Source organism: Haemaphysalis longicornis, unplaced genomic scaffold, assembly GCF_048455015.1.
Source record: "Haemaphysalis longicornis isolate Haplotype H1 unplaced genomic scaffold, Haemaphysalis longicornis Haplotype H1 scaffold_1, whole genome shotgun sequence".
Taxonomy (NCBI): domain Eukaryota; kingdom Metazoa; phylum Arthropoda; class Arachnida; order Ixodida; family Ixodidae; genus Haemaphysalis; species Haemaphysalis longicornis.
In genome coordinates this window covers 226,654,495-226,679,945 of record NW_027526203.1, presented here as the reverse complement: position 1 = coordinate 226,679,945, position 25,451 = coordinate 226,654,495, and the positions used below count along the sequence as shown (strand labels likewise).

The window sequence follows — 25,451 nt, the reverse complement described above, 5'->3', positions numbered from 1 at the left end:
CCTGACAGCGCCATTGCCGTCACCAAAGACGACGAAGAGGATGCGGCTCGCCCGAGCGATCATGGCCGCTTGTAAATAGATTGCATCGCTCTGCGGCAACATCTTGTAAATACATCACTTCATCGTCGCCCATGGTTCGCCTCATCATTGTCCTGCCGCCACGTAACATTTTGGTGGAGGTGCTGGGTAAAGGCAGGGTGGCGAAGCGGATGAGCAAAGCGATGAGAACATGTACAATGATGTCCTTGCCGCCACTGATGATGGTGATGGTCGCGATGAGCACCGCCCCGGAACAGCTGTGACCACCGCCGAACCCACGAGGCAGCGTCCAAAGCTTTCGGAGAAGCGCCGGAGATCTGGGCGGGGGGACGTCGTCGGCTATACGTCTGGTCGTGGCTGGTCAGTTCGTCTGGTCTCGGCGGGGCATGGGCAGGGGACACGGGGCTGGGGAATGTCGCGTCCGTGGATCACCGGGGCTGGGGCGGGCCGACGCTTTCCAGGAGCCAGGATGAGACTGCTTCATGAGCCGAGACGGGGTGAAGCTCGGGGCCGGGATGGGACTGAAACCCGCACCTCCACCAAATGTTACGTGGTGGCAGGACAAAGGACGTGAACCATGAGATGGGCGAACGATGTATTTTCAGTATTTACAAGATGTCGGCCATGACACAGAACCGGCGCTGAGCCGCGCGCCTGCCCAGCTTCTTCGTCTTCGTTGTTTTCATCCTCGTCGTCGTCTTGTAACAGTTTAAGCAATGTGCAGGGTGGTACGACGGTAACTGGAACATTTTTAAAAAAATTCCCGAGCGAATCATTGCTAATTTCGCGCTGAAACTCTTCATGAAGGTCGCATTTTGTGGTCTATTTTGTTTGACACCGGGAACAATGACGTTGCTTACCTGTTTATTGTGAAAATAATTAAAAACCATTTTCGCCTATGGGAAAATGGCGGCCGATTTGAACGTCAGGGCTAGTGCAAGCTGATCTTGGAACGGCGGCGCCCCCTGGAATATGCAGAGCGAAACTCACGATGGGGATTCACGGTAGGAAGGAGCCAAATCAGGTAGCTGACGATCATAAAATCTCTCGTCCCTAGTTTACGATGATGAGAAACAGTTGCATAACAGCTGATACCAATCACAATAAACTATTTCCACGGTTCATCGTCGCCAATAATTTTGTTTCCTCGCCTGCTTTCACATTTTCTGCAAAGCTCTTTGAAGTACCTCTGATCTTCTGATCGCCTGCTACCCCATTCGACTCCTTCCTGCCGTGGGAGGAGGGTGAATCCCCATCGACAGTTTCGCTCTGCATACCCAAGATCAGCTTGCACTGGCTCGCACGTCCAGATCGGCCACCATTTTCCCATTGGCGAAAATCGCTTTTATTTATTTTATTTATTTTCAGAACAAAAAGGTAAGTTCCCGGTGTTAAACAAAATAGACTACAAAATGTGACCTTAGAGTCAAGTTTGAGCGCGTACAGAGCGGCGGTTCGCCCAGGAAAAAATTTTAGTGTTCCAATTATCGTCGTACCACCCTGTGTTTTGTTACAAGAACTTGCTGCGCCGAGTATGGGGAGTCGCTGGCGATAGGCATAAAATGTCTCCCGTAAACCATCCTGGTACCGTAAAGATACTCCAAAGACAGTAGTATCGGTGGGGTGTCCTTTTTCTCTGGCGTTATAAAGCTAACTTGTAAAAAGTCGCTGCATCTATGGGCATCGAAAATTCTTTAGCATGTACAAATGCATCACCAGACTGCTGCTTCCAGGTGCGCTACATTTAAAGCAAGCCGGATCGAAAGCAGCGTACCTAGCAAGCTACGTGCTAGCGAGCTAGACTGTGGGTACGATCGGAAGCACTCCGACCTTCGCTTCGGTGGCACTTTTTGGAACTAGAAGCCAACACGCAACGCTGCGCGGAAGCGAGCGCCGAAAATAGAAAGTTGCGCTGAGCCTCCGTGCCTTGCGCGGAATTCCGGCTCTTTGCCCAGTCGCCTTAATGCCGAGCCGCCATTCAGATGTGGATCAGTGTAACGCCGCCCACGCAACGTTACCTGTGGCGTCAGCCGAAAATGGTGAAACAAACATTCTCATGTTGCTCTCTCCTGCCCTTTCCCGCGGGCTAGTCTTTGCCTGCGCTCCCCTCTCGAGCAGGGTCCCGCTTGGCAGCGCCATTTTGCTGGAACTATAAGAAACAATTAACACGGTATGTCCAGCCTTTGCCAGCTGCCAGGCGGCGTTGATCCAGCGCTCGGCCGGTGACGCAGGGTGCCTCGATGCAAGCGCCGTCGAACGGAGACGCGCGTGTCGAGGCCCCCTACAATGATGTAATGCGGGACGCCCTCTTCCACGCGCTACACTACGGATAAGCGGCCAACTCGGCGTCCCAATTTTTAAAGACGATAGTCTTTCTTGGGCTACTTAAACCCAGAAATTTTGGTCTGTCTGTATGTATGTCTGTCTGTCCGTCTGTCTGTCTGTGACTCGATTCAGCCACCCGGCCAAACCAAAACAATGCCTGCGCAATAGTCTTATATAGTCACAGCTACATCTAGCCGTCTATGTCCAGTGTAATGTTCATACTTGTTGACATTGTTGAAGAAGAACAAGACTGCAATAAGGTACGCATTTGGGCTGATTGGTTCATGATTACGAGTGAAGAAAAACAGCGCTAAAAAGACAGGACAAGAAAGGACACAGGACCACGGCGCTGACTAACAACCAAATGTGTCTTTATTTCTTCAGTCAGCATATATACTTCACCATTATCATAAAACAATGACAAACAAGTTCTTCAGTCGTTTGCATCAATCTGCTAGCTACGGCGACGTGTAGGGCTCGTCTCTACGCCTACTCGCTCAAGCATTCGTACCTGCCGCCGGAAGCTACCCTGCTTTTTGGAGCACTAATACCTTCGGAAGGACACATCAAAAGATTGTGCCGAATTTTGAGGTCAGAGGCATGCCGACAAGTACGCTTCTACACAGACTGCTTACAGTTTGTGAGCCACAACGAATTGCCTTTGCCCAGTGCCCAAAGGAAGTTCCTTCATGACCTGCGACTGGCGTCACAGACTGCCGACTTCCTATGGGGCAACGTAGTCGTTCGACTGCCTAGGAGCAAGCAACGAATTCAAGGAAAAGGTCAAGAACTCAAGGTGCTTGGTGACGCCTCAATCCCGAAGAACGTGGCTGATCTCCTCAAAACTTGGACCGAAATTTTGTGAGCACCCTGATCTGGATAAGACAGAGCTGCTCAGCCTGGTGAGGACAGCTGCTGGTAGAGCAAGATTGGATGAAGTGGACAGGTGTATCAGAGAAGGCGTTGATTGCCTGCCTCAGCGGGTTAAAAAAGGCAGTAGTGCTAGGCTTTGCACAGCGGTTACCGTTCTTCGAGAAGATGGGCTAAAGCTGCTCCTTTCCGATAAAGAAGGAGGATTTGTCGTGATGCCTCGAAGTCTCTACAAAGAAAAAGCAGATGCGGCCATCCGTGGTAACTTCAACGAAGTAAAAAGAGTGGTTCCTGCGAAGATAAAAGCAAGGGCTGTTCAGCTGTGCAAGAGAGCCGGACTTTCAAAACTTGCATCCTCCGTGAAGGCCTGCAAAGAGACCAGTCTTTCGGCCTTCTTCAGTGCCAAGACCTACAAGGAACTATGCCCGTTCCGAGCCATTGTTTCTGAGCGGGGAACCTGGCAGCGAGAACTTGGTAGGTTTCTGCAAAGAAGCTTGTGTCTTCTTGAAGTCGACGACCCCTACCTCATTAGGACGCCAGGTACTGTCTCTGACTATCTCCGGGAGGAGTGTCCAGTGGGTGTGAGTGCGTTTTCCGTGGACATTAGGGACTTATATTATTCGCTGCCTCAGGAAGAAGTATGTACCGAAGTGAGCAATTGCATTGACAGATACGGGGCTATTAAGTTTCAGAACGCATGTGGAACCACTGTAGACAGGTTTTTAGAATTTTTAAAGTTCTATATGCAATCCACCTTCATCTGCCTGGACGATAAGCTTTTTATACAGCGGAAAGGTGTGTGCATAGGTTCTTGCATCGCCCCTGTTCTTAGTGACATTTTATTAGCCAGCTACGACCGTAAGCTTGAGAGCAAGCTAAGTCAGACGAGCGCGGTTAAGGTGATGCGATATGTGGATGACTTTTTAATATTTTACAGCACTAACCCTTCTGACGAGCAGCCTGCTGCTAAGGCTGTCTTTGACGTGTTTGTCGCAGAATTAAGCTGTTTTGAACTGACGACTGAGCACCCTTCAGATAAAAAACTACGCTTCTTAGACTTGGAGCTCGCGCTCTCAGATAGCCATGTCTGTTGGCGTTATGCGCCAAGGTCTCAAAAGAGCCTTCTTCCTTTTTCGTCTGCCCACTCGAAGATTGTAAAACGCGGCATTGCAACAGCGTGCATGAAGGCGGCGCTAAGTAGGTCTTGTGACCACCAAGTTGATGAAAGTTTTCTGTCGCAAGTAGCACGCGTGAAGCTTGCAGGTTTTCCAGCAACGCTTTTGGCTAACATTGCTGAAAGCCTCTTAGCAGGCCTTAAGAAAAAACGCTCAGTTGCCATACAATCGGAGACAAACTCGCAGCAAAAAATAGCCGTCATCCCATATGTGCACAAGGTGGCGCACAATCTCAAGAAGGTTGTCGGCAGGGCAGGCGTTAAGCTATTCTTTTCTGCCCAAAATAAGCTCGGTAGTCTGTGCCAGAAAGTGAATCGAGAGGGGAGGAGGAAAACAAGAGGATGTACTAAGAAACATAAGCAGAAGTATGTTGAATGTCGTCAAGGTGTAGTGTACAAAATTCCTCTTTCTTGCGGGAAATATTATATCGGTCAAACGGGGCGGTGCGCGAATGACCGCTTGCGGGAACATTCGAATAAGGTTAAAAAACAAGCTGCTGATAGTCAGTTAGCCATTCATTGTAAGAACTGTAAGAAATGCAAGTGCCACCCAATTTTTGAAAATACCACTTTCTTGTCAAATTACCATGATGAATGCGCGCGTCTCATTTCAGAAGCCTATCACATCCACAACAGTGGCGAGGCATGTGTTAGCCTCCCCTCGATTTCCCTCCTACCAAAAGAGATAAAATTCATGTCTGAGTGATCGCTTTTTAGCCTCTGCGCAAACTGAGTATTCCAATCAAATTGTTTGTCATTGCTTTATGATAATGGTGAAGTATATATGCTCACTGAAGAAATAAAGACACATTTGGTTGTTAGGCAGCGCCGTGGTCCTGTGTCCTTTCTTGTCCTGTCTTTTTAGCGCTGTTTTTCTTCACTCGTAATCAAGAACAAGACATTACGCAAATATGAGACAACAAATCAATACAGAAGTGATATTTGCAGTGTTCCTTTACAAAAAAAATCAAACATGCTTGACTTTTGCGAAATTAAATACTTCACCAACTGCAGAAAAAAAATCGCGCCAATCCACCCTGTGAATGTGGTAAGGAAAGCAAAGCTGTAAACGGCACCCATAACGATTACTCATGCGACGTCACTTAAAATCACTCACATCGCTCTACAAATAGTAAAACCAGAGAGAAGTGAAATGCACTTAACCACACCATTTATTACTTCAAAGAGATATTCTTGGTAAGGTTAAATCAATGCATGATGCATGAACGGTGTTTGGTTGAGTTGTATTGTGTAGCACAAGAGTGGAAACTTTTTTTTATAAAATCAAAGTAAGCTCCAACCCGGTGATAGACGATCTGACTTCTCCGTCTCTGCGCCGCGGACGGAGGCGACGAGACTTGCGGCTGAGAAGGAGGAGGAAGAAATACTTATGTTCAGATTTCTGAACGGCCCAGAGTGCAGCCCTGGGGAGTGATTCCTTCTTCTGCGGGGCCCATATGCAGTCCGCGCGGCCTGTGTTCTGTCCACCCGCTGAAGCTGGGTAGGTAGAGAGGGCTTGGACAGCAGCATCTCCCATTGCTCTTGTTGGGTAGTTGACGAAAAGAGAGGAGTGTGCTCAGAGCTAAAGTCGCACACCCCGATTACGGGGCGGAGTATTCCTACTTCTCAGAAAAGTTTACATTCAGCGTCGTAGCGATTCGGATGCATTACGTGAAGACGCGTAGGCTGTGGGAAGGAGCCCGGATTGTATGAGCCGTAGGGTAGTTTGTTGTTCTCTGGAAAGGTCAGGGTAAGGTGAAGGTACGGTCTGTCTCAGAAGGCGATAATGCCGGATTATCTCCCTGGACGTGACAAGCGGGTGACTGTCCTCGTGCAGCTCCATAGCACGGGAGGTAAAAGCGCAGGCTTGTTGGGTGGGCGTATTTGTTGCCCTCCATTGAAGCGTGAGGCGGTGTCCAGATGAGCTGAATGGAACCGTTTGGGGAGTGGTTTTTTAGCACGCCCAGTGCAGGTCAGGACACCCAACCCGACTGGTAATTCCAGTAGGCTTGCTGGGAATCGGTGACTACCCTCCGACCCCCGGTTGAGTGAGAGCCAAGGTGATGGCTGCCTCTTCTGCTGCCGTCATTTTTTTGGGTCCTAAGCGAGGTACACGCAAGGAGGTTGGTTCTGGAGGTAGCCACGATGATGGCGTGTTGCTGCCCTCGATGTTTGGAGAAATCTGTGTAGATAACTGCATGAGCCCCACCGAGGGTGGTGTTTAGCGCTTGCGCCCGTGCTTTTCGTTGACCCTCGTCATGTGAGGGGTTCATATTTCTAAGCAAAGGGAGCATGTTTAGTTTTAGTCGCCAATAGTCTCGGAGTACGTCAAACGGAGTGACATTCTGGGCTGCCCAGCCAATCTGGGGAAGCATGCGGTTACCCACCGCAGTTCTGAGTCGGACCTTCTGGTTAGAAAGATGGCCTTCTATCAGCTCTTCCACCATTTTGTGGAGCCCGTGCTAAGCAGCCTCAGTGTGGACGCACTCATGAGAAGACCAATGGCCTGCTCAACCGCCTTTCTAATCATTATATAAAGCATCTCTATGTCTTCCTCGTCGAGAGGAAGATAGGGGTTTGTCGTAAGTAACTCTCGAGAGGACAAAAGCTTCAATTAATCGAAAGGTACCGGATTCTTTTAGGCCTAGCTTCTTGGTGGCAACTCGCCTGACCATGTGTATGATTAGATTAATGCTGTTTTTGAGGCGCTGCAAGGAGACGTCACTCTTGGTGTTGGCCTGGAAATGTAGGCCCAGGATCTTGATGCTGGGGTTTGGAGTGATGGCCTGGTCGTCAAGGAGTATTTGAATGTATTCCTTGATTTGGCGTGAGGGCGGACGACAAGGAGCTGTGATTTTTTACGTGAACACTGGAGGCCACAGGCTTTAGCACATTGGCGTACTAAAAGTGAGATTCCATGGATTGGTGTGACCTTCCTTTAATTTTTGTAACTCTTAGCACATGAGCAAGGTGCGCACAGGGCCGCTAGACGGGCGTGAGTGGTCGTGTGACGCTTTCACGTGGCATTCAGCGAGAAGGCAGGGGGTAAACCCGTAGATGTGCTTGGCCAGTACACCATTTGTCTTCCCGAGTTCGCGTGGGCTCGTAGCTAAATCGGTAAGACAACGTGCTCTCGCTTTGTTAGTCTATTTGTTCCAGGTTCGATTCCCGGCGGTCCCTGTAATTTCTTTTATTTGTTCGCTGGAGTTTTCTGGTGACACCAACGGTCGCGAAAGAACCCTTGGGGGGTAGAGGTAGAAAGCTTTGCTTTAAAAGAATTCACTCCGCCGTCGCCTGCTGTCGCCCGCGCCACTATAGCTTCTGGCGCCATTTTAGGAAATCAACCGGCAACAGTTACGCAAGGTTCCACTAGATAGGTTCCACGTTCTGCTTGCAACGCACGTGGAGTAGGGAAACGCGGTTCTATAAACATTGAAGTAGCTGGCGCCTCGATTAACGCGCGTCTTCGCCGTACGGCAGCGTTCGCATCGAGACACCCGGTTTGGAGCAGTGGAACGCGGGAAATTTAAAATGATTTAAGCAAACCTTTGGCGTCTTTACCTTGGGAGGAGCGCGACGCAAGAGGAACAACATGAGAGGTGAGCAGGAAGGCGAAGGGAGGCATTTACTTCGCAAAAGCCGATAAAGGCTATCGTCTTTTGACGGCATTTGCAACGAAATGAGCAGATACGCGGCCAGTTTTTTCTATTGCAAAGCGGATGGCACGAGAGGCAATGTAATACAGGCGGCGTTGTTCGGGGTAACTCAGCCTACTGCGGCAAGGAGGCCCCACCCCGTCGGTTGTGCGGAGCCGATGTTATCCGAAAGGCTGTCATTAAACCCGCGTCTGTTCATTTGTGCATGCGCACTTTAAGCAGTGTTGTACGGAACGGCGTTACAGGGAATGGCGTTCCTGGAACTAGTTCTTTTTTGGAGGAACGGAGGAACGCCACCGTTTCATTAAGGGTCGGTGGAACTGTAACGATAACTCGTTACGTTTTTTAAGAAACGGCAGGAACGGTGTTCCTGCTGTTACATCGCTAGGATTTGGCTGTTTTTGATGCCAAGGCTTGAGTACAAAAATCCACAAAGCTATACTGCGTTTCTCTTCCTATAAGATGGTCAATTTGCCCGCCCTTCAGCCGTACGTGCTTCCTCGAAGGTCAAAGGCAGAAGACTAACCACGCAGCAGGCCGCAGCTTGTGTTTGCTTTCATGCTGGTTGCTTGCGCGGCGTTCGAGGGGTGAATAGCGTAGCCGCAGGAATGCTTTTCACCCTTCATCGTTTGTGTGGGGAGGCCAGAATGCCCGTCTGGCCAATAGAATTGTTCCCTGGCTGGGAAAGAATAGAGAGTTTTAGCAGTCAGTCCGTTCTGTCGTATGCGTTGTTACTGGGTTTACCTGGACCCGGCTGGGCACTTGGGCATTCGTCGCGGTAAGGGGATTAGTTCCGCGGGCCTGCCTTCGCCATGTCCGCGCCTCCGCACCCTTCCTACTCGCCCTTCCACGCGCTCAGGAGCAGACCGGTCCCGGTATACCCGGTAACAACGTAGCCAACGAAAAGGATGGACTGCTAAACGGGGTCCGGACATTTCGGTGTCGGACATTTCGGTCCAGCACGTTTCGGTGTGGACATTTCTGCGCACGGACATTTTGGTGCACGACGTCTTGGCCCAGACATTTTGAGTGAGGGGATGTCCCAGGCATTCTTTGAATATTTTAGCTTTAATATTGTAATTTCGTGACTTGATATGATTTTACGTTCGAGACTTGTGCTTGCGCCGCCGTTCGTGGGAACGAACGCTAAACCCTGGCGGAGCATTGCCACGTGAAACCCAATTTCTGTAGCAGATGGTAAATATTAACGTTGTTAATTTGGATCCGTTCAACCATTTTTCTGTTATTTTGACATTCATGTGAACAACCCCAATGCTTTAAGTGTTACCAAAGCGCTTTCCTTTCACTTTACCCAACGGTGCTATTCCTCCCCTCCCCCCCCCCACCCCCAGGAAATCTTCCGCAAAAAAAACAACAGAAAAACGAGGTCGATTAGTCGTGTGTGCATTTCGTTTTAATTAATCTCTCAACCAATATCGCCTTCGTTGCATTCGGTGTCAGTTCTACTTAAAACTAACAAACCAACCATCGCACTTACGGTGGCGTTACTTAGGGGAGGGGAAAGCTGAGCCCCGCCGGCAATCATCCCCCTAAGTAGAGAGAGAGGGGTGTCACTTGTGCTTCCCCATTGCTTCGACTGGAAGCTTCGAAAACTTGAAGGCGACTGTTGCCGCTCTCGTCACACTAGCCTATTATTTTTATTTTTGCTCCTTATAATGGGAGGAAGCGATGTATACCTGGGGTGTCCATGATATGCGCGACTTCATGAGTTAATTCACAAGGGAGCGACTGAAGGCGCAGAAAGAGCGATTCCTGGAGTGGGGGCACCGTCGATATGACCGTGACGCGCGGAAGGGCGTAGCCAGCAAACCATAGTGGCCATTGTGTTCTCAGCAGCTTTTTGGGTGGCTTTTTGTCTCACATTATAGAGGTTTCGTGCGCCCATGGTGAATGTAAAGCTTTTTCTCTGTTTTAAACGCGAAGTGTGCTATGTAATTGTTCTGAATGTATCACCCAATTCCTGCAAAAGCCTCCACTAAGAGGCTAGCAGTATGTTCTAAATAAAAAAAATAAAAAATCACTGCGGTGACGCTTCGGAGACCGTGAACTCCACTACGCCAGTAGGATTTTCCGGGGAAACCGAAAATAATATGGCTGAAAAAGAAACCTGGTCGAGATTCGAGCGTACAGGCAGGAGGTGGGAGGTGGGGGGGGGGGGGGGGGCGCTAGAAGAAAGAATGAAAATGTGGTAAATGTAGGCTTGTAAACATTAAACGAAGGTTGGTTGTCCCGAACACAATGGCTGGATTTTGTATGCACAACCGGTACGCGCTTAATCAGCATTTAGGACATCAGAACCTGCGGCTGTTTTCCAGAAGGCCCGTTTTTCCTCCCCGACAATATCCTAGACCAGTGTTCGCGAATTCATTTTAGCAAGGCAGCCCAGCCTACGTAATACTCTTCATAAGGTTTTCTTCATTCTGATGGGCTAGCTAATGTTTGTTACTTTTTGGATATTGAGAGTGTGCATGTAATTTATGTAATTTGAGGGTGTGATTTAAAAAAATACAAAAGAGGCGGTAGACCATCGTAAACACGGGTAATTAATTGTCTTAGCTAAAACAGAGCGAACATAAATTAACAACCTATCATAAATGAAAAAAAAAACGTGTGCTAAAGAATTCAATCGGCTGCATAACAGGTGTCCCCAGGAAGAGGTATTGAACAAAAATATATAAATGTAGAATTTTTAAAAATACCTGGCAAAGATCGAACATGGCATCAATCAAAAAAATAAATTCCCTGTTCCAGATTGTTGCCCATAACCCACGTTAAGCGGAAATAAAAATATAACGGCTGTCGCAAACATGCAAGCACCGGATAATTTGGTCGCCCAAATTTGGACACCGAAATTTCCGCACCGAAATATCCTGCACCGAAATGTCCTCGAGCCGTCTGGAGTTTGTCCGGTGCTCCCTGAAAAAATTCGCCTAGGAGCGTTTCTTTTGATTATCTTTATCTCCAGATAATCCGCTGTCGGTGGTGTTAATATTCTTATAATATACGTAGTTCGATGTGAGTTTTAAATGTCTCACTTAATTTCGACCTAGGATTATCCGACACTATATTTTAATTTAAAAACCTAATTGTAACGTTAATGTAATGACACGTTCCAATTTTCGAAGTGGAACTAGAACGCGTTCCTTTCGCAATAAAGGAACTTGTAACGGGAACTCGTTTCAAAATTAGCAAGGAACGAGGAACGAGCTTTCGTTCCTATTTTGGAGGAACGTGTACAACACTGACTTTAAGTATATCCGCAGAGCGAGCAGTCGCACTGGGAGCCCGCAGTAAAGAAAACTCCCATGCCACTACATCGTATAGATCTCATTGGCTGGCGATAAATTTTAAAAAGTTTTCAAGAACAAGTTTCAAATGAATGTGTGCAAATATTTATATCTTTATAGATTCCAAAGAGTAGCTTGTGTCAGTTATGCATCAGGCGTGTTCTGTTATGCAGAAGGAAAAACACATATTTCACACTTGAACTACCAGTGTAAAAATGAAGAGGCTGGCTCCTCTACAATGCAGAGACAGCAATGTATGGTGTGGATCCGCGGCAACAGGTTACAGGTCCGCGTGTGCCAAGAACCCGTACGCCCTCGTGAGTGCACATTCACTGTCAGCAGCCTGAAAGCCGACGGGATGGAATATTTAACGCGCTGAGTATCCTGCAGCTCATGTTACGGGCAACACTAAATATTCAACGAAACGGAACATCTTTTATATCCTTTACGTGGCTTTATACCGGATGAGACGAGATTTCCAGTCAGTCAGATATCGAGCCCGAATATCCAACCAGGCATGTATAACCCACTACACAAAATGTGCGACGAGACCGGGCATTTGAGCACGCTAAGCACTTGTTGCTTGACCTCGCGAGAAAATTTTATTCGTTCCACGCCTCCAACTAATGTGCAACATAGGCCGCTTTCATTGTTGGTAGGCACAGTAAAGTACCTTGGATAGTTTAAATTAGTTAGTTGGGCAGAATTAATCCCTTAATTTAATTCATTTCTCGTTTTGAGGTCCGACGTCCTTGTGATTTGACTGAAAAAAATTCGCGTGTTAACCGCCTTGAAGGTATCGTTCGATATTTAAAAAAAAAAAAGCTGAGAACATGTGATTCATTCAAAAGATGTTTTCGGCAAGGAAGCTACTTATTCTTTGTTAAAACAGTCTATGCACAAAAAAAAGGAGGGCGCGTTCTTTGCACCACAGCACAACGGGCATTACGGCAGTGAAGCATACGTCAGTGTTATGCGAAGCATACTCCTATTCCACACTCTGGTCGCCTTCACAATACTCGGCCTGTTCCTTTTCTCACGACTCACACTCGTAGTACTCGCCCTACAACTTTTGTTTTTTGTGCAACGATCCAGCGGTACTGTCAGGTTATGGCAAGTAATGCTCCGAAGTCAAAAACGTTTCGCAAAAAAAATTCTTCCAAACAATAAACTGTGCAGCCACCTTTGAGTTTATTTTATGCGAGACTGCTGACATGCTACGGAGCATGCTACGGAGATCGATTCCTAGGCCTTCTCTACTCGGTGGATGCAATAAATTCGGTTTCAAGCACCGCGTACCCAATAAGCCAGTTGCTACGTACACAAATAGAGGGATTTGTATCTTTTATTAACCACCATTCTCTAACATACAGATGTCTACAGTCCCACTGACAAAACTGCAAGCATGGATGCGCTTACAGGTGCCAGCTAAAACAGTTCCGACTGCCTCTGGGCTGCGCAGATGCCTGTAAAATTATATTCTTTATATGACGGCACCGCTCCCTGTTAGTGATTGAGACCGCGCTAATAAACTCCGGCTCGCGGCCGAAGACTAACCATCATCATCACAGTTGGCAGAATCAATAAAGGTTATTCTCTCTCCCTCTCTCTCTCATATGACGGCAAACAACTGTTTATGTTCACCTTTTGGATAGTGTCGGAACCGCGTTTTTGATATACGTAAACTACAAGGACGCATTTCACGGCATCGTGCTTCGCAATTTGATTCCTACCTTAGTCTTTGAGGCCAAGGTGGGTCATGGATATCACTCATTCGTTAGGCCGCAAGATATTAGAAGCACTAGTTCGTAAGTTGAGCCGCCGACTTGCCGCAAATGGATATAGAAGGTCGTTACAACGCGAAGCATAAGTAATTTGTAAAACAAAAGTGACCGGCATCCCATGAATCTTCTTGCCAAAGCTCAACGCGTTTATGCATATCCAACAAGCCTGAATATTTAACAAGACAGAAGGCACGACCAGGCCTCTATATTCAATGAATAGAAGTTTCTAAGGACCATGAGTGTACCCCGTTGGGCGTTCCGTCTCGTTAGATATTTAGGCTCCTTAAATATTCAGGCATTCATTCACTTTGTCTGGTCATTTGCTGTGCGGTGAATAGATAAGAGAGAGACACGGGTCTGGATGCGTGGGATGAAATCCAGAAATAGATTTCTTGGTCTAAGAACGTCACCGATATATTAAACTGCTAAAGTTGAGGCAGAATGGATTGCTCTACAAAACGGCCATTTTAATTTCTTTCGTGAACTATGCACTATTCTACTCTAGGGTATCATCATCTGTAACTGTTGGACTATATATGGCTCTTAAAATTTATTTATTGCCATGAGTGTCTGATCCTCACCCTCACTCCATGCTTGGCGGCAAAATAAAAGCTGACAATGAAGACCTACCAACAGATGATATTCGTCTTGTCAGAACTAAGACACGTTGCATTAGTCTCTAGCCTTACCAATAAATATATGCATGGAGCCGGCAAGGATTTTTTTTTTCACGCGCAGACGTACGTTTTAAAGCGTTCCACGGCAACTTTATCCCATTCCTTGTACTGTACGACTAAGCTACAAAGATAAGGTTTAAAAAAAAAACATTGAATGCCAGTGAGATGGCATGCCGCCTTGAAGTTTCAGTCAAATCGCCCTCGCACCCCTGGTGAAATATTAAAATTATGACGGTATATTTTATTCCAACAAAATAGGCAAGCTTAACTTTGGGAGCCCTGCATCCGGTTCTGAATACCGACCCACTACAAGAGTTAAAACTCCTTTCTTTGCTGCTGATGAAACAATCCACAATTCATCTCAACTGACAAAAAAATCTTATGATGTTAGAGGGACACTGAACTGAAGTTGTGGAATTTCTTATTGTATTTACATTGCGTAGACGGGATCGAATAACCATGCCTTAGTCGTTTATGCGGCAGCTAAAGCAGTATTTATTTATGAAGCCTGAAAGGAAAAAAATATCATGCGACATCTGCGGTGGCCGCAACAATTACAGCAGTGACGCGAAATGACGCGAACTCTTTCTTCGATGTGACTGGACGATGTCCAAGATTTTGAAGTTCGTGCGTACAAACTTGCATTTTGAACTAATGTTATTCCTTTTTTGAGGAAAAAAAAGCAAATGTGTCGGGATATATTTATTATGCTTTATTTTTGGGGAGTTTTTCAAGCAAGTTTTGGTTGCGGTTCATGCAACACGTCCATGGCTTGCGGCGTTATCTGTGTTGGCGCATAAGCTGTGCTTTAACGAATACTCATGACCGGCTATTCACATTTCGATTGCTAAAAACCTCCTAGCACCGCTTCTAAGGAGAAAGTATCGCTTCCCGCAGAGGCGAAGGACGAGCGGAGGCGTACGCAGTGGCTGAAGGTCCTCCGCCCCATCGGAGATGCTCAACTGGGAGGCGTTTCTCCCGCACCGTCAGAGATCACCTGTCTCCGCCTCGAGGTACCAACCTCGTTGTACAATGCGCGTTAACACAAGGCCGAAAATCGGCCAATACGGGAAAAAAATCTGTAGAACGGGATTTGAAACCGCACAGTACGGTGATGGTCGCGCTCAGCTCCATCCGAGTAAGCTATAAGAACATGCATCAACGTTCACAAATAAAAAGTATACAGGGTGTCCCAGCTATCATGCACCAAGATTAAAAAAAAAGCAATTTCGCTGCTCGAAGAAAACCTGGTGCATAATGTTTCCAGTACAGTGGAGTAGCGGGTCGTATTTTTTTTGTTTATGATATCTAATTATCAATTGTAATTAATTATATAACTCTAGAAGTACTGTCCTAATCATTGAAGTGTTAACGAGGTACTTGCAGGTGTCTTCGAGAGGCATCTAAGTGACGTATTATCAGTGAAGATCTAATTGCGTACTCATTTATCCTGACAGATAAAAAAAGACCTGAGAAATATAAAAAATAACACGTGACCGCGCTACCGCGCGCGTCATATACCCCCGCTCTCAAATAGGTTGATTGAAAGCATCTGCTTTGCCTGTTGAACGCCTGAAGAGGCAGCGCCGAGCAGGAACAGCAACTTTCGCTGGGCGCGTGTGGAAGATAAGTCCCAAACTCGGTTGCGATTTGTTTTCTTACTTTTCTTTGTGCCATTCTGGCTAATTCACAGGCAGGCAGCCTGTTTGAGGGCACTGCTTTATGATGCGCGTGAGAGCTCCGTCACGTAATACTTTTCATATTTCGCGGGGTTTCTTTATTAGTCAGAATAAATGAGCACGCGATTAGTTCGTCGCTGAAAATACCGCCCTTAGATGCCTCTCGTGGATACCTACAAACACCTCATTGACATTTAGGACAATACTTTTCGAGTTATATAACTAATGACCAATAATTATTTCGTTATAATCAACCAAAAAATTACTGTTCGCTACTCTACTGTGCTGGAAACATTATGCACTAGATTTTGTTCGAGTACTGCTATTGCTTTTTTTTTAATCTTGGGGCATGATAGCTGGGACACCCGGTATATGCCGAGATCTGTAATACCCCGTCATGTCGTACATCGCTATTTACTTGTTGGATTGCAGCACTCCGAGCTGCTAAACTGAGCATTTATTGAATAATATTTAAGCCGTAAGCTTCCCCCTATCTCCCATCTATCTGATCCCCAGTGACTACCTTCCATCAGGCAAGAAAAGCGATCACGAGTGTATGGTCGTGCTGCAGACCCGTCTGATAGATTACCCTCCGCAAAAAGTGTTTCTCGTACCTTATTTTTCCGCTTTACGATAAAAGCTTTCGTTGATTGTAAATTTTTGTAGCCTCTAGTAACTTCTCTCACTCTTCTCCTGCTTTTAATTCACCTTATATTTTCTATAAGTGTACCAGTCGCCCACGCAGAGAAGCTTACAACTCACGTAAAGCGAAGTCAGCGAAACGTCGTAAACCAATATACCTGTCGCATATGCGCTAATGCGGAGTTATTTTGATTTCATCCAATTTTCTAAGCCTAATACAGTGTATAAACTAACAAAATAACGCCCTATTTTTCCGGGCACAAATCTCTGCTCTGTTTTCGGCTCTTTTTTCACTGCGGAATCGAATTCTGATGGCGCGCGATGAAGAAAGGAGAACAGCACTTTTGTATCGATTTCTCCACTAAATAAACTCACATAAACCCACCTCGAGTGATCGAAACAGGCCTATATACTCCGAAACTTGTGGTGTTTTTTTTTTGCTCACCTATCAATCACTCCATCATTTCCTCTCATGAACGGTGCGATCAGGCCCCTGTACTTTGTTCGTTCCCCATGTTTGTGAGCAGTGGAATTACCACCGCATCCCTCTCACAAGAAAGATCCGCACCATCACGTCTGTGGGGACGAGCACGTCATTCCCCGTTCGTAACGAAGACGTCACCGTGATGATGCGTCTTCACGTACGCGTGCGTGTGTACGGTGATTTTTTTTTTTTTACTGAAAAACTTTGTTTACCTCTTCTCCCGGCTTTTCGGGAGCTGCTGCTGGTGCTACTGTTCCCTAGACGGATGTCCCGCTGGTTGGCCAGCGGCCCCTTCCCATCCCAGCTCCGGTGGCACGCAGTATGATTTATTGCAAAAGCACCAGATGGCGCTCGTCTCCATGAATAATGGCCGTCACCGCCGCTGCGGATCCTTTTCACAGTCTGTGCGTTGATGCGCGCTTGGATCTGGCGTCCGAAGAGCGTGGTCGTCACGTTTGCAGAAGGGGCCCGTAACGCGCACCAACAAAATGGTTCGAAAGCGTTCCCTTCGCGTCAAGGACATCTAGGCCCGAAAGAAGCCCGACGCACATCAGGGACATTTCGCTACGCAGCGAAACGTCGTGCAGACAGTAAACTTTTTTACACCCTTTTTGGCCGAAAAGGGTGTAAAAACCTTGTCCCATGGCCAACACCCTTAAAAGGTGTTTTCGCAAAAAAAGGGTGTATGGACGAAAAAAGGGTGTAAGAACAAAAAAAGGGTGTTGAGCTCAACACCTTTAAAAAAGGGTGTTGAGGACGCTCAACACCCTAAATAAAGGTGTTGAGCATCCTCACACTGTTTTTTAAAGGTGATGGCATGCGCAGTACCATGGTGCTGCGCATGTCATCACCAGGGCCTTGGAGGCTTGCGACCTATCACCATGGTGTCCTAATGCAATTCATGGCGACAGGTGTATGTCTGGAGGCTCTGTAAGTAAATGAAATGCAACAATTCCTGACTAATGGCACAATTTTAAGTTATATATACAGTGATCCCTCGTGGCGTCAAACTGATATCTTGAAATATCGGTTAACTTGACATGACACACACAAAAAAACGTAGTAGTCTGAACCAAAAAAGAAGAAATAATAGAACTTCACAATTTCATGCACGTGACGATCACAACATTGGTGCACTAGAGGGACCACTGAAAACCGTTATCAGTGTGCTCACTACACATTAGCATTCAAGTGATACAACTAGACAGAACTGGACCCCCACTACAATTGCAATCGTGTTTTTTGGGGGTAGCTTCCAAAAACAATATCCCATGTGATGTGCACCCGTAGAGAACTTGTATTGGTATTTGTCGTCACAACTTTTTTAAAAGGCAGACAATCACATTTATAAGTTCAAATGACCATAAATTGCACAATTTCTTTTGTGTCAAAAATCTTGAGACTCAAGCCAAACGAAACCACGTTTTTCGAACGAACTGTTACAATCGACAGTAAATGTCGCAACATAAAAAAAAAAGAAACAAGAATGTTTGCTAAATTCTGTGCATGAATCCTGAGACTAAAACTAATTCACAACCGTAAACTATGATTGAGGTGTCTATTAATAAACATTTTGGCAACTCTCCTTAAAACTTTTCAGCCAAGCACATACCAAATATCAAGATACAAGCAATTATGAACTTCCTTCCCTCCGAATGCAATCAGGTGGACACAGCAGTCTGAACTATAAAGAACATTTATCTTTGACCCATCCTATAGCCGGTATTCATTGAAAAGTTTAGCTGTCAATTTCTTCATTTGGCAACACTGAAATAGCCACGAACATGGCTGATCACGCCACGGACATGGCGCGGCTCGTGCCACTGCGGCCGCACGCCGAAGAAAAATATAACACTGACGTGCGTCGCCTGCTCCGTTTAAACCGATTCTAAACAGTGGTGTCATCAAAGTTGTTATTAAAAGCACTCGCATTGGAGTAAAGGCATTACTTTGCGTTCGGCTGGCTAGAGCTTGGAATGTCCAAACCATGTCATGCGCTTAGCACGGACAAGTACCGCCATCTTGCGGAGCTCGATGTAACCACACACTAAACATTTTTATTCCCAAAAGGGTGCGTTCAGCTTGTCGCCGCAGGAGCACCCTCATAATACAATATTTTACACCCTTTAGGGTGCTTAGATTCTGTCCCCGCAGGAGCACCCTTTTCTGCCCAAAATATCGTAGGGTTCTTACTTAGCACCCCAATCTGTAGAAGCTTTTCCTGCAAAAGCACCCACCTAAAGGGGTACAAAAAAGGTGCATCATCCTCGGTTCACAAATGGCGCTGCAGGTGTGCAGCCACATATGGCACAGTATGACACACAATTACGGTATGAAACATTCGTGCTTTCCAAGCTCCGTTCTATCAGACATTCCATTGAAGCTCAATGTCAGCTGATAATTTACTTGAACTATTTGTCCTACCGATTTTTGAAACATCTATTTATAAAGTCTAATATTACAGCCAAATCGCAGTACAGAAGTTGTATCATTAGAAGTTGTTGATTATTCGAAACGGTGTTAAAAATTCAATTTTATGTTAATTTCGCTGAACTGCAGCGACATCCTTCGAGCTTCACTGCACAGCATAAACGTGTTATGCAGTGAAAGCTAGTAGGCGTGCAACACATCAACTGCACAAAAGTTCTTTGAACCTTAAAACCATTAGCTTCTCAGCATTGCATCAAACTTCCAATCACGGTAGCTACCCGCAATGTTTAGTGCCTTATTCTTGAGCTTAGCAGAAAAGCTCAATATTAAGGCAGACCAAATGCAATATGTATACTTCTCTCCGTACTGTGGCTTTATTCTACCCATAAAAGTTGGGTCCCCACTGCCACTTATTTTATTTTACATTATTCTTTTTGCTTCATGAAAAATGACCCCACATAGCAATACCAAGAACTGTAAACATCACAGAACAATGCATATGAGTTCCCCGGTGAAGCCCATGGTTGAGATGTGATGACATTGTTGCTATAGCAGTATTTTATCATGAGTCTAGCTTGTGCAAGGTGCCTTGCATTATGTCCCTGCTGGTGGATGTGGGGTCATTTTTCAATGTTGCAAATGAAAAGCCAACAGCCAGTGCCCATTAGTTTCGTCTAGTATTACGAGGTGCTTCATGGGAAGCATCAAACCCGTCTATAGCCCTTTTTAGAGTTGACTAGAAGTAAAATCAGCAAAATATTATCGATAAAACGTTCAGCATCTTTTTTATTAGCAGCTTTATTGTTGCTACTTTCCATATTTAGGTTTTTTCAGCTTTTCTTAATGACATTTTTGTTTCGCTGAGAAGGTGCATAACCAATGAAAGCTTTTCTGTAAACCTTTGGTAGCATTGCAATTGTTTGAAAATATTTTACTAAATAAGGCAGCTTAAACTGAGAATACTTGCATTTAGAAACATTAAAATCAATTTAAATTGATCATACATTTCTGGCTGTTTTTACACAAAGCTGCACATGGGATATTAAGTGCAACGCAGAGGAGGGCTCTGGATTAGCTTTGGCAACTTTGGGATATTTATTGTGGACTTAAATCTCCACACATGGGTATTTTCACTTTCTGTCTCCACCAGGAAAATGGCCACCAATTTAGAGAGCTATTCTTACCAGTATTTGACGTGCATTTTAAAATAATCTCAAGTATTATAGCCACTAAATTATTCTCTACAACAGCACCCAGCGGGTGCTGTTATAGAGAGATTGTGCACTACACCAGACACTGTACTACACTGTCGAGAGCTTTGACATCTACAATGACCTCTACAAAGCAAGCTAATACTGGTAAAATGTGTCATACGATAAGTACTGCGTGTTCAAAGCTCACGTGTGAAGTACAGATACTGGTGCTTCAGCAAGAACCGAGGATGAGCACCCTTCCTGGTTCTGAAAAAAAATAAACATGGAAAAATGCTTTAAGCAGGATTAAGAAATAGGGTTGAAAGAAAGTGAGCAAGCAATTCTTTCAAAATATGTAAAGCAATGCAAACAAATATTTATTTCAACTTCATGTCTACAAAAGACAATCTCATTAAGGCTGGTAATGGGGTCTTCGGTAAAAAAAGAGCAGAGAGCACTTATATACATGCTACAGGGAACCTTCAAGCTAAAAATTGCTTGAGCAATTTTTGGCTTGAAGGTTCAACAATTACAATTGAGCAACTAATCACTGTTCAACAAATTCATGAAAATTGAATGGATGAAAAACTAGCGGTAAACACAGGACACAGTTAAAAGAGAACAATGGGACAAGCTTATTCCGTCGTTCTCTTCCGTACCCTGTGTTTTCCGCTGGTTTTTCATCCATTCAAACATGTACCAACTAGCACAGTCCGACGCCTTGGTATCATAAAAGAACGAATTGTCACTATTTACAGACAGCTGGAAAAAAAGAAAGTATAAAGCAGGTGACAAAATTAAAATGACAGCAGATTGGTTAACTTTTAATTTTAAGTGATAATATAAAAAATAATGGCATGAATGAAAGTGAGCAGCAACCACAGGACCATGATGCTAAGCCGACATTCCACTTTGAAGCAAAATATCCGCTTTCAACGCTACATAGGCCAAACATGCAATGAGGCAACCCTTTAGGCCCACAAAACCTTCCATAATCTTTCAAAAAGCTACAATTTAGTTGAGAAAAACTGACCACAACAAATTGGAATTGACAACTAGATACAGTTGTCACACCCGCAAGCCGGCGAAAGATGAACAGATATCTAGCTGTCCTACCCCCTATTTGTGCCCTAGCCTCTGATCCGCTGCAGCAAACAAAAAAATTGTTTATATGTAGAACTATTGCTCTTGGTCAAACATAGACAGTTCTAATGAAGGAGCCAAGTAGGTTCCGAAACGTTGGGAACGCTTCGGATAAAGTCCTTGGTTAGAGTATTACATTTGTTTCCATCAAACACAAAAAAAATGCATGGTAAAGCGCTGACATTAACTTTGTCTACTGCGTTTCCTTCATGGTGACATCACTACAGGAACCAAAAATACAATACAGTGCATAAAGGGGCCATTCGGACAATATAGAAGTTCGTTTCGTTTGAAATATTTCCTGTTTTATAGTGCCCCCACCACTTGACCGGCAGCAAATGATGCTGCATTCACTGAGAAATAATTTAGGTTAAAAGTCTGATTCTCCCACCATATCGTGTGTATTCGGGATGTCAGCAATGAAGCCATAAGTGCGTGTAATCAAACAAACTACTGCGTCACTCGGGTCTGCAGCCTTGCTAGCCATCAGTCCTCCCAGGTGGAGCTACCATACTCATCCACAAACCGTTGTTTGCCATTGCTTTGTTTTTGACAGCGTCTGCACCTGGCTTGTTTTCGTTACTATATAAAGTAATGGTTTTGTGAAACATGAGGTATCCTCGACAAACAGGGTCACGTAAGACAACATCGCCTATGCCAATCGGCCAGGGCCGTGCAAGCCAACTCCAAAGCGGCGGAGTGCTGTCCAGCTAAAACAAGCATAGTGCACGCCGTACCAATAGCAGTTTGCATCGGTACTTGTATGTGTACGCGTATTTTCGTAACTTTCATTGTTTACTGCCCCATTTTTACTGCTGTAAAATGAATATGCATTACATTTAGGCGCAAATAGCTCGTTCGGCGTGCTTATAAGGCCTGCCCCGTTTGCGTTTGCTTTTGCCGGCCTCAGCCAATCGCACAGCTGGGGACATATGACATCATAGGTACTGCTGTGGGAAATGAGCTAGTGGGTCGCATGGCCATTCCCTTTTTCCTAATTATATAGCTTATTCGAGTGAAGTGCGCGTTAAAAATGGTGTTCTATGGTGTTCTATGGTGTTCTAAAAATGATTCTAACGAGGCAATCTGTCCAATGAACCAAACTTGTGTGTTGTCTGCATGCCCCCTCTAAGCAAAGGCAAGGCAGCCAATTTTTTTATTTAGGCTGCCTTCATGCACACAGTAGTGCTCTATTACTGCCACAAACTCATTACGGGACTCGTGACATATTTACAGTTGCAATAAAAATCAGAACTAGAACGAATAATCATTGGACACTCCACAATGTCCAAAAACAAAGGCATAATGTGCGAGTGAGCTACCTAAAATACTGTGACAGAAGATCATATTCATTAAGGCAACTAATAAAAACCATGGCTAGTGCATAGCCACTACGCAGCTCATTTGTTAGGAGCTTATGTGCGTCCCCACAAGTTGGCTGTGTAAACCCACTGACACCTACCACAGTCCAAGTTTCGACGAAAACTCATCAGGGGAGGGTGATTCATTGACGAAATACAAGCAGGCACTCGCCTGGTCAAAAACAAATAAATAAAGACTCCTTGGGGCCCCTACTGGCCCCTTGTTCACAATGAAGAGGGGGTGAAAGGTCGCGACTATCTATAGGTTCGGTGGCGCAGAGTGCGCATGTATATCTCGGGGAGATTACCCCGCGACCGGTTAATCGTGTTTTTAGTTGGTTGAATATGCACTGATTCTAAAAGTAGTCGTGTCGACAGGCGCTTCTCTGATGCGATTATGCTTGCGGAATCCTAATCGATGACGTGGTAAGTAGCCAGGTGATGATCCGCCAAGGCAATTCAACTTGCATTGCCTTTTTTGACATCGTTCTGGTGCTATTGAATTCTTTTAAAAATTTCCAGTTTCACCTATGTAGGATTAGGAACGAAAAAGAGACGCCGACCAGTCCCAAACAAAATGTACTGACGTTTCGGCTTCCAGCACGGAAGCCTTGTTCACAATAAATGCATCACCAGAAGTGGGTCGTTTAAGTGGGCTTAAATAATCGCTGCAAAGAGCGTGCGTAGATCGGGTTTAGATTTCCGTCGTTACGATTGACTGTGTTAGATGTGGTCTGAATGATTAGTGATTCCAGATGTAGCCGTGATGCTGTCACTTTTTCTGTAACGACGATTCTTGCATTGTCCTAATCAATCTTGGGGTCATTCACGACGGCGTGTTCGGCTAAAGCATTGTTGCGGACGCTTTCATTCTTTACGTCACGTGCGTGCTGCTGCAGACGATTCTTATAATTTCCTGATTCCCCGATATACACGCCACTGCACTCTGCACAAGGTATCTCGTATACCACACCGGGGAAGCGCTCCTTGGGCAAGCGGTCCTTTCACCCCCTTTCATTGTGATCAAGGGACCAGTAGGGGCCCCAAAACGTCTTTATTTGTTTATTTGTTTTTGACCAGGCGAGTGCCTGCTTGTATTTCATCGACACCGAACTAACCCGCCTGAATCACCACTTTATAGACATTGAGCAATTCTTTGAATTGGTTTATTGTAGCAAGCTGTCTTGTTTATTTCCGTATTTTTTTGGCATTTCCTGTCTCATTTGAAATTGGGAGACCAGATAGCTTTTACTACGGGTCATGCACTGGTGACAACAAATATTTGATTTCACTTTAAACAATTTTCAGTTCTGTTTTATTGCTCACCAGCCAATGACCTGAAATATAAGAGGCTCTTAAAACATGTGCTGGCATTTCTTTCCTGCACTGTAGTACAACTAATCATGACTTTTATCATATTTTGTTCACAAATTGTAATATTTAGAAAGTATTCAGCTGAATGAAAACGTTATTTCAGAAGCATGCGCAATCAACAAGGCCTCAATGACTCTCACCACGTGGTTCACTTGTTTCCGTCACAAATAACCTGATTGCAGCCACATTCCACCCAAGACGAAGGTAAAATACCCTCTGGGATGATGAATATTTAAAATGCCTTACGAGTAAGTGCTCAGCACATGAAATTGTGGAATTAAAACAGAAGATCCCTCTGCGGCATCCTCCACTTGGGGCAGCGCTTGATCACAAACTTCGAGAAGCTGAAAAATGCTCCATGCGCCACTCCAGGCAGCAGAAACAATGCAGGACGCAAGTTGGTAGGTAGACCGTTGGCATCCTGCGATTGTGAAGCTTTTTATTTAGTAGATGCTCTTCTTTTTGTACCATTGTTCATTTTTCCTTTAACAAGCAGCTGAACTCCTGCAAATTCTACGAATCATACAAGCATAATAAAATGCAGCAATGCAGAACAATTGGCAGGGTTACCTCAATTTTTATTTTCTAGGAATGAAAACAATGTAGGTAATCTATACACAACTACAATCACACCTTTCAATTTTTACCTACTTCACTCCTAACAAGCCCACATACACGTTAGACATGTGAGAAAGCTGCTAAATTTATGCCAACAAACTTAATCAGGCATCAGAAATCGGCAGGGAACGACGTGTTACCTTTAAATGGCACTTTTTTTGTTCAAAACACGTAAATGGGCGAGAAAGGCCCATAACTATGATTTCGTACCATTATCTGGTATGGTTTTCAGGCAATGCTTACATCTCACTTCAGTACCTTCAGGTGGTGGAGATCTTTGAAAACTCATTGCTGGCAAGTGGGTTGTGATCAAGCTCTCGTATCTTGCCAGCATATGCTGGATTACAGCATTCCCAATTCAACGTGACGACTCGAATGTGGTGGATGCAAGAAAGAATAAGCACACGCCAAGGGCGTAGCCAGGGGGGGGGTTAAGGGGGGGTCCAAGTGCCCTTCCCTCCCCCCCCCCGTTCATAATGTTTTATGCCAAGGCTGGGGTGCGGTTTAAGAAGCCTGAAAAACCGCCTGAAGTCACCTGCAGGCGCGGAACCTGCAGTTTTAAGGACATTCTTGCTCACATAAAGCTGAAAACAAGGGCTATGTCAACGTCTGATCCCTGCGCCCGCTCCAGAAGCTGTACCTGTCAATATATACAGCCCGGCTGCATTTTGCGCCGGATACACATACAAGCGCC

The 25,451-nt window shown here is 45.4% G+C and overlaps 1 protein-coding gene and 1 pseudogene across 1 annotated transcript in view; one reads left to right on the top strand and one right to left on the bottom strand.

Annotated features, from left to right (window-relative positions):
- Positions 1-25,451, bottom strand: part of LOC144158035 (uncharacterized) — a 210,887-nt gene that overhangs the window by 110,931 nt on the left and 74,505 nt on the right. The gene's annotated exons all lie outside the window — the stretch shown is intronic.
- Positions 1,747-11,719, top strand: LOC144174525 (uncharacterized; annotated as a pseudogene).